The following is an 8506-nucleotide window of genomic DNA, read 5'->3' on the forward strand; positions in this document are numbered from 1 at the left end:
ACACACACACACACACACACACACACACACACACACACACACACACACACACACACACACACACACACACACACACACACACACACACACACACACACGAACAAGCAGGTTCACGGCTCCAAGCATGAGTGCACACACGGACAGCTCACTTGACTGGTCAGTCCCAGGCGTTGGAAAAAAAAAATCTGGGCTGTTTCCAACTAAATGCATGCAGCCACATTTATGTGTCTCTATATTAAACACGCCGTGGTGCTTCACTCACATGTGAACAAACACACAGGTCATATGTAAACACAGATAACATAATCACTGGGGAAATTACCCTCCATAATATCTTTGTTTTAACTGTCCAAGTCTGTTCTCACATGTTTATTTTAAAAAAATTTAAATAAAAAAATCCCCAATGATGTTTTCATCGCACCATATGAGCACATTCCTGCCTGTGTCCAGTGTATAAAGACACATTTAGATGATTGATGGAAACATATTTAACAAATGAGAATTGCTTTATTCAAAAAGTGGCAACTCTCTATGAACCTCTTTTTCTGTCTTTCATTCCAAAAATAAAAGTGTATACATTCTGAACAATTATTTGTATCTAGCTAGAGTTTGAGTTTGTCCTCTCGGGCGCTCAGAAAGAAAATCTAATAAAATGAATTTTGTGGGGGTCACAGTATAAAATATTATTAAGGGAATATCCTGCAGCCTTTGGATTTATAAAGATATAAATATACATTTTAGTTGTTGGACCTATGACATCAGAGCACACCTGTGTCACTGATGACTGCACACACACACACACACACACACACACACACACACACACACACACACACACACACACACACACACACCCATCGTCATCATCGTGGTAACTTTCCTCTGCTAGAGCCCCCAACTTCCTTCCTCAGTCTCTCTGTCTCTCTCTCTCTCTCACAATCTGTCTGTCTCTCTCTCTCTCTCTCTGTCTCTCTCTCTCACAATCTGTCTGTCTCTCTCTCTCTCTCTCTCTCTGTCTCTCTCTCTCACAATCTGTCTCTCTCTCTCAACCTCAGGGTCAGTACTTCTTTTACATTCCCTCAGTCATTTCCTTCTTAGACAGACTGAAATACAAACATTATAAAGGCTTTACAGTTACATGACCTTCGAGGTCCTGGGAACGAAAGAAGCGAATGCACAATAAGTCTGTCACTACCGCCATAATCACTATGTTTTATATATATATATATATATAGAGTACACATCTTTACCCTCAGCATCATTACAAATGATAGCAGTTGGGTCAGAAAAAACCGAAACAGCATAGATCAGTAGTTTGGGAGCGGACAGTGTCATCTATTGGCCGTCACAGCACTTTGCCTGCGACAGCTGTGGTTCCAGTTGGTCACACTCCGTGTGCCAGAATAACGTTGTAGTGGCGCCATTGTGCCTGCAGATGCTGCATGAATTTGCCTGCAACATATAAAAAGCTACACAAGGGACAGAAAGTGATCCTTTGGGAATATTATGTCCCGTGCTTTACAGTATAAGCTCCTATTAAAAGTATCGATCAAATCCCCCTGTGCTCGACTGTTAATAAAGTTTTGTTATCATTTTTGCAAAAGGGGCTCATATTTGCCTCATCTTCAGAATATATCAAGAATAATTAATGCAATTGTACTGTACTTGTGTTGCCAAGGACTTCTGCAAATTGGTTTACAGTAAAAGATTATTATAAAAAAACACCTTATATCTGCCACCTATCATTTTCTTTTTGAACATTTTTAGTAACATGGGGTTATGACTGTGTGTCGTACATGAACCAATGGCAAGTTCAGTTTCAGCCCAAAATCTCCAATAGCAGCTGGAATTGAAAGGTTATTCACGGTAATTTAGCCTGATTCTCCCACGGCCCTCGGGCCTTGGGGAACTGCTAGGTAATCCTGAATAAAACCCTGTAGAACAAATCAGTTTACACTTTTGGTTTCCCCTTCCTGAAAGAAAAGAGAGAGGAAAAAAAACAACAACAACCAAAACCTGGCTTCTCTCACACCCAGTTTTCTCCGTAGCTCCTTTTGTAAGACACACGAGTCAAATCATCGACTCTCTTATTCAGTGCCCGGCATGAACGCTCGGCCTGCAAATGGGGAATAATAATAGAAACACACGATAACAGACGACTTCCGCCTCTCCCTTGAGTGAGGAAGAAATCAAGAGAGGATTGTTTTAATCTCAGAGCCGTGCTGTCACACCCTCCTCCTGCCTGACCACCTCAAAATACCCCCGCTCAATAAAGAGGGGGGGGGAGGGGGGCGCCTGGGGCGTGTGTCTGTGTGTGGGCCATGATGTAATGTCATAACGTTTTAACAATTCCATGAGTTATACTATTGGCTGGTTAATGATTAAGGTAGCATTCAAATAACCCGATTGAAATGTAATGACTCCAGCCAACAATGTAATTATACGTAAATAACATCAGCATGTCTTGGAACGTTTTATTTTGTGCAGTTAGATTCTCTTTTCATATTTGTTTATTTGGCATCGACACTATACAACTCACAATCATGGTTTTATATTGTATTAGATTATAGGCAAGTTACTACATTATCGGCTTTATTGCATTTAAATGGCCATAATGACACTGTTGGCTGGAGCTACTGGTCATTATTTCATTACTGGTTGCTGCACATTGCTTGAGCTTTGTTAACATAGTCGTCCTCCCCGCTGCCGCCTATATGTTTGCTCACGTAGGGTTGTTTGTTTTTTTTCTGTAAAAGTGCCATGAGATGGCTGTGCTGTTATTGGAGCTCCAATGACTTAATCAAATGGAATTTAATTGAAAAATAAGTCACCATGAGCCATGAGTTAAAACTGCAGCAACCACAAAATCACAGGCGACCCCCCCCCCCTTCCCCCCCCCGAAAGCACAAGCTGAGGGTGGAAAAAAACTTTCCTTCTGTGTTTGTGTTTTAATCGTTGCATTATTCATGTGAAATCTGAAAATCAAACCCGAGCGCTGGATCTTAGAAATCAAATGAATGTGGAGGGAGGGGATTCAAATCCACAAGAAAACATCTACACACTCCCCAAAGTGGGCTCCATGGCCACACTTCCTCCACGCCGTGTAAACACTATTGTGTGCCGAGCGATAGGGATCACTGGAACCTAATTGTTTTGAGGCAATATTCGCGGTGCACTTCATGGAGAAAGTGACAAACAATGCTGCGAGCGCTGGTCGGGACAGACGCTCCCTTTCTCTCCTCTTCTGCTGCGACAGATGTCGGCTCTGTTTATTTTCCCTCATTGTCCTGGAGACGGGCCATCCAGCTCCAGTGCCGACCACAAGAAGAGTTTGGGCTCATTTGTCAGAGTTCTAGGGCAAAATGGGGACGAGTTTACATGGTCAGCGCTGAAATCTGTTCTGGACAATTTACGTTCATGTGACGTGGACACGATTCCCATCATCAGGACAAAGCTCTTTTAAACCCCAGGTGTTTGAAGGATGATGCTACTAGAAAAACTAAATTTTTAAATGTTGTTTTATTTAGTTTATGGCCATAATATTCCAGATGAATACAGAAATTACTCAAACTTCCAATATTTGTACATTTGTTTGGAAGTAACGATGAAGAAAGCCGTGACAGCTTCATTCCAGCTGTATTGTATAATCATACTTTATGTTGAAATATAAGAGGTATAATTCAAAACAGCTGTTTTTTTTGCTCCACTTTACACAAGCAGTGGAGATGATGTAAAAGCCATTGTCATCTTTACTGTAAGAATATATATTTTAAAAAAGAGGTGCGAGCATGTCCAAAAATAATACAAAGAAAAAATGAATAAATTCAATATTGAATTTACATCAAAAATGTCTCAGTTTTGATTATTTTTGACACGAACATCAACGTAAAAAGTTTTTCAAATTCAACAACTGTGAACACAGATCAGAGCAGACAGGTGGATTTCTTTTACCAAATATCTGCATACTCTTTTAGATTAAAAAAAAATCTAATCAATATATTTTTTTAAAAAACTAACAATATTAAAAACGCTGAATTGATTTATTTTTTTTTCTTTGGACACTTTCTTTGGAATTGTCGGTGTGATTGTCAGTACATGTCATGTTGAATATGGTTTGTAAAAATGACTTATGTAAAATACTTTTTGTTACAAATCAGTTTTGTGAGGCTCGGCTTTATGGTCGCAACTGATGCTGGAGAAAAGAAATTCTGTCTCTTTTTAGATTTAGCTAAAACACTATTTTGCATATGCACACTTAAAAAGTGAAATGAGTGGAGTTCCCCTTAAATTTGTGAAGAGTCAATCAGTCATGAAATGTGCATATTTGCATCCTCGCAAGTTCATCCACTACAAACCGTCAAGTCTCTATAATCGAACTGAAAATGGTCCAAAGTGAGTTTTCTTTAACTGCCTCTTCTGCGGGTAGAAAGTTTATGTCGAATCCCCGTTACTGTAAGAGCGCCTCGTACAGTGTCAGACAACTTGTGGACGGTCACACATCGCTCCCTTCCCAGGATGCACCTGGCCAGGGATGAGCAGACGGATGTGAGGGGCAGCTGTTTCCTGAGCACACTTCCTGGTTTGCTTGGTGGTGGTGGTGGTGGTGGTGGTGGGGGGGTTATAGTGAGAAGAGAGGGGTACAGAGGAGTACTCAAAGGGGGTGAGATTAGAGCATTTGGCGAGCCCTTTTCCAAACAGGAAATATTTGCCACAGCCTCAGGTGTGAAGGTGCACAAATATGCTATATAAATATACATTATTAGGAGATGAAAGCCGAGTGGACCGGAGTGTTTGGTTGAAATACATGTGGGGGAAGAAAAAGTGGGAAAGTACGAGAATTGTGTACGCTATGGAAAATAATATTGAAGGGGAGACGTAAGGCAGCGGGAGAAAGGTTTCCTTTATTGTGTCCTGTCTCAGAATAGACTCACCCAGCTGGGGGGGGGAGCGGTCGGCGAGCTAATCAGAGCATAATAGGCTCAATCAATGGCTTCCTTGATTGCTCACATACTGTACATTCCACATCCACGCTCACACAGCAGCCACAATAAGAATGTAAAACCTGTGACGCAATTTCTCTGCATGATCAGTGAGAGATTTATAACGCTGGGTTTGGCCCACAAACAAAAAACAAACAAAGAAAAAACTCAACAGGCCTTTGATTGAGGAAATAACTCCGAAGATATCAAGAATCGGCCACTTTGACCTGTGACTGATGGGTCAGTGGGGCAAAAAAAATGTTTGGATATCCGAGGCTGCAGTCTGAAGAAGATCGACGTTTCTCTTTTTGCCGAAGGCGTAAATAGACGTTTTCACTTCAAAAGTCTGACAGATTGCTCAGAACGAGTGACGCTCACCTGTGAATGCGATGGTTGGTTTGAGAATCTCCGTCCGCATGATAAACAGAAATGGCTGTTCGGATTGGAAGTTCAGATAAGCTGTGAGTTTAACACAACATACACCGATTTAGTCACTTTTTGAGGTTTGGTTAAAGTAAACATGATATTTGATCATGTTTTTCTTTGATGTTCAGACAGATTGGAATAGAATATTTCTTTCTGCTCCGGTTCATTCTTAAGCTGCTCCTCCCACAATAATTTACCACTTAAAATAATTTGCAGTGTTCTATCAATGTGAGTCAACCACCGCTGTAGTAAAAAGGCAAAAATAAGAATAAAGGCTTGGTGAAAGTCACACCCTGACACCAGGTACTGTTGTTTTGCCGCTGGAGGCCGTTCAATCATTTGGCTGCAGGAAACGACTCCGAGCGTCCCCCCCCCCAAAAAAAAAGAACGCTTGATTCTCACATTATTCGGACTGCAGATATGGAAAAGTGAGGAATGATGAGATTAGATGACCGAGTCGGGGGTCAGCTCAGTAACTCCCTGCTCCTCGCAGACTGCTCTGACTCACTTGACCTTGAGGCCTCGGGGTGACCTTTGACTCGTCCTCGCCGGTACGTGCAGGACTTTACGAGAGCAGTGCGGCTCTTCAGACAGCCGACTGGAGTCCACTTCCACTTTTGGCAACATCATTTCAAATATTTCCATATGAGATGAGCACAGACAATAGCGTGCACACATTGCGTGTATCTATGTTTTTTAATAACTTTTGTGGGGACCATAATGTTTTGGACAATTATATCGTGTGGACTTTTCTTCTTCATGAGGACATTTGATAAACTTGTACTTTAGGGACTTAAATCTGTTTGCACGCTGATATTATAGGGACATTCGAGGACGAGGCAGTGCCTTTTGTAAATGCCGGGGTCTCCTGGCCAAGGCTGTCCAAACATGTGTGTGTTTGATGTGACGGCGTGTGTATGTGTGTATGTGTGACCTGGACATGTGGAACAACAGCGTATTGTGTCTTCCTCTCTCATATTTCTCATCATCAGCACTGTGGCCGTCCAAATTCCACTGATGTGTTCACAAGCGTGGCGGAGAGACTCGGCCCCGTTGTCAACCTCCGTCCTGCAATAATAGGAAACACAGCATCACTTTTCCACTTTCTCTGCCTCTTTTCATGTCTAATTCAAAATATACGTGTTCCTGTTTGCACATCTCGCTCTCCGTCTCTCTCGGGACTCGGTTATTTGTTTTGGAAGAAAGGTGCACTTTGTGTTTTTTTTTTTATATCTAAAACGCAGTTATTGTACACAGTGTGCTGCTGTCGAGCTACTGTATATGCAGATGGAGACTGGAAACCATCTAGAATTTAGCACCCGTCTTTATTGTTTTCCTGCCTGGTGCATCGCTCTGCCTGTTTTCCATCTGTGTATTTTACTCATCCTGAATCATCAGTCAATAACACTGTGCTGTCATTTTCCATTCATAGTCCTGGGATTAAGAATATTAATTTAAACTCAAACTTAGAGCAAATTTGATTTTTATGAACAATAAATAACGTTGTTTAAAGTAAGTTTAAAACTAAACTGATATTACTTCACTAAGAAGTATAACCCCCCCACCCCCCCCCCCCCGTTCCTGTTTTTAATATCATAATATTTTAGTATTCAAGCAGTGAGCTGCTATTTGGGTGCATATTTGCTCTATGAATTAAAATGTTGAACAAATAAAAGAGAGAAATTAAAAAGGGGTATTTTTAAAATCGGATTATTTAAAAATAAAAAAAATAAAGTATGTTTTTAAGTATAATAGAAGAGAAAGAAATATTCTTGTCTGTGTGGCTGTCATGCATTCAGCCACAAACTGTTGATTCTCATCACTTGGTTACGACGGCTGGGGTCCATTAAAACAAGCTGTTTCTAAGAAATAGACCAAACGCTATTTTGTCATTATGTGTTGACAAAACTAACTTTTCTTGTATATGCTTGGTAAACCAGCAGGGTTAAGTATATTTTTCTGTTAAATAATCCAAGTCATTATTTCATGGAGGTTTTGAAGAATAATATCCACGGCAACATTTGGGCAAATCATGAGCCAGTCGGTCATCCAGATGTCTCCACAGCTGAATATCAGACTTGAGACTGATTTCTTGCTTCATTGCTTCGCAGTGAGACAATTCGCTGAAATTAAAGTCTGCTGTGTGTTGCTGCAGAGAAAGAAACGGAGGGGGGAGGGCGCTATTAGAAAGTGACAGAGCAGCTTGTTTATGTGTATTGAACTCCATGGTAACCGCCGGCGTATTCTCTTTGGTTTATACAGTTTGTGTGTGTGTGGCTGTGACCTCTGCTCAGTTTGTGTGTCTTTCGACATAATTTATGCCTTATTGCACTGTTGCGCAAGATCTGACCGGTTGTTGAGTCCGAAAACTTGTGAAGCATTTTGAGCACAAGAAAGAGGAGCGAGTCAAATTAGGAACAAAATCAATGGCAGAGAACTCGCCAACAGATAGTTTAGGGCAAATTCACACCAAGAATTTATTTCTTTGAGTTTTTAGCATAAAGAACACTGGAGGAACTCTGATTTACCCGTCCGTGTCTCCGGACACTCTTGCCTCACAGTGAGAAAAACCCTGGTTTGAGTCCAGTGGAGGCTTTTCTGTGTGAAGTTAAGTTTAGCGATGGCTGTGGTATTTAAACAATGCTTGATCAATACAATTGGCCCAATTTGCAGGAGAATAAAATCGAGCTATTATCTTCTTGATGCTGCTTTTCAATCATGGAGGTGTCAATTTAAAAAAGTAAAATTCATTATTGTACAAATTCTGCTTCCACTTTCATGAAAGGAGCAAAAATAAATATAAAATTGAAGAGCTTGGAAAGTGTAAAGTATTTTCTTACGCTTTTATTATAACCAACTGATGAATACGGGCACGATCATTTTAATACTGTAAACAAAATACTTGTTTTCTGTGCTTTGGATTTTTTACCACTAGATGGTGACAAATACAAAGTTTTATGCCACTTTTCAGCTACTTTCTCAAAGCAAGTGGAGCACTTCATATGATTGATCATTATTACAGACTGTTTGTCCATCCATCCTTTCATTTTTCTGTGATGTTCAAATCAATTAAGTCACATACAGTTTAGCCACCATGAACA

The sequence above is a fragment of the Lipophrys pholis genome (genome assembly GCF_963383615.2).
Source record: "Lipophrys pholis genome assembly, chromosome: 5".
NCBI classification, from domain to species: Eukaryota; Metazoa; Chordata; class Actinopteri; order Blenniiformes; family Blenniidae; genus Lipophrys; species Lipophrys pholis.